This window comes from Gavialis gangeticus, unplaced genomic scaffold, assembly GCF_001723915.1.
Source record: "Gavialis gangeticus isolate Ggan-Ray unplaced genomic scaffold, GavGan_comp1, whole genome shotgun sequence".
NCBI classification, from domain to species: domain Eukaryota; kingdom Metazoa; phylum Chordata; order Crocodylia; family Gavialidae; genus Gavialis; species Gavialis gangeticus.
Genome location: NW_017729022.1, coordinates 40,998,919 through 41,000,356, shown reverse-complemented (window position 1 = coordinate 41,000,356; position 1,438 = coordinate 40,998,919). Strand labels below are relative to the sequence as shown.

The window sequence follows — 1,438 nt, the reverse complement described above, 5'->3', positions numbered from 1 at the left end:
GGGGCCTGGTGGGGATCCCCCCATGGTCCCCTCCCCCCTTTCTCCAGCCCCCCCTCACTTACCGGCACAGAGTCTGGGTCCAAAATTCTGTTTTGGTATTTCTGATTGTCCCACACTCAAGTCATGCCCTTATTTGTGACATTCATGTAATTGTTCTTACTTTGATTATAACCTCTTTTGATATGGGACATTTCAGTACGCATATCCAGTAATCCCTTGTTAGGCCAAGCCTCTCTTGGTCTGTTATCTGGTACCATGTAAACCAATACAGCCTATTTCATGGTTGGGTTGTCAGCAACTAAAACTGCTCCTCCACCTGGGCTAGCATGGATGAGGAGGGTGTGTGGATGCCCAGCAGGACTAAAAGCAAGACCTGTCAAAGGGCAGATAAGTTCCCTAAGAGCCAACAGCCATCCATATGGACGCAGGAGGAGACAGTCCCATTGTGCATAAAAGGGGGCAAAGGGGCCAATAAGCCCTCCTGGCTGAACATGGTAGTCCAGGAAAGTCTAAGGGCAAAAAAAAGAGGTTTATAGGCTGTGGAAACAAAAGGTAGCTACCAAGGCGGAGGATATCTCCCTGGCTCACACTTGCAAGGAATCAGTTAGGAAGGCCAAAGCAGGATTAGAACTTAAGCTGGTGACAAAAATTAAGGACAACAAAAAGTCCTTTAGGTATATAGGGAGAAAAAGGAAGGTGCAGGATAGCGTAGGACTTCTACAGAACAAACTAGGGCAATTGGTGACAGAGACGGGGCACAAAGCTGAGCTCTTCAATGAGTTCTTTGCATCTATATTCCTAGACACAGACCAAGACAAATCTCCCAATTGGATCATAAATAGACACAGGAGGAACACCAGCCTACTAACTGTTAGTGCAGACTTAGTGAAGGGGCACTTGGAGGGGCTGGATGTGTTCAAATCAGCGGGCCTGGATGACCTTCATCCAAGGGTGCTGAAGGAATTGGCCAGTGTCATAGCAGAGATGCTGGCATGGCCGTTTGACCATTCATGGTGCTCCAGTCAGGTCCCAGAGGACTAGAAAAGGGTCAATGTGGTCCCTGTGTTCAAGAAGGGGAAGAGGGAGGAACCTGGTAACACTAGGTCAGTTAGTCTCACTTCTGTCTTTGGGAAAACTCTGGAAAAAATCATTAAGGATCACATTTGTGGGAACCCAGTGGGGAAATAATGCTGAAAGAAAATCAGCATGGGTTCATTGCAAGTAGATCCTAATCTTGTTTCTTTTTATGACCAGGTCACAAAATACGTAGATGCAGGACTCAAGGTAGATGTCATCTACCTAGACTTTAGGAAGGCCTTTGATATGGTATCACATTCCTTTCTCGTAAATAAACTGACAGGCTGTGATGTAGATGATTACACGGTCAGGTGGGTGGCAAATTGGCTTAGGGGTCACACCCAGAGAGTGGTGGTGGATA

At 46.8% G+C, this 1,438-nt stretch overlaps 1 long non-coding RNA gene across 1 annotated transcript in view; it reads left to right on the top strand.

Annotated features, from left to right (window-relative positions):
- Positions 1-338, top strand: part of LOC109297016 — a 22,278-nt gene extending 21,940 nt beyond the window's left edge. Inside the window, exon 3 of the long non-coding RNA XR_002097150.1 lies at positions 326-338. This is a non-coding gene — a long non-coding RNA (uncharacterized LOC109297016). The remainder of the gene's footprint in view (positions 1-325) is intronic.
- Positions 339-1,438: the final 1,100 nt, after the last annotated feature.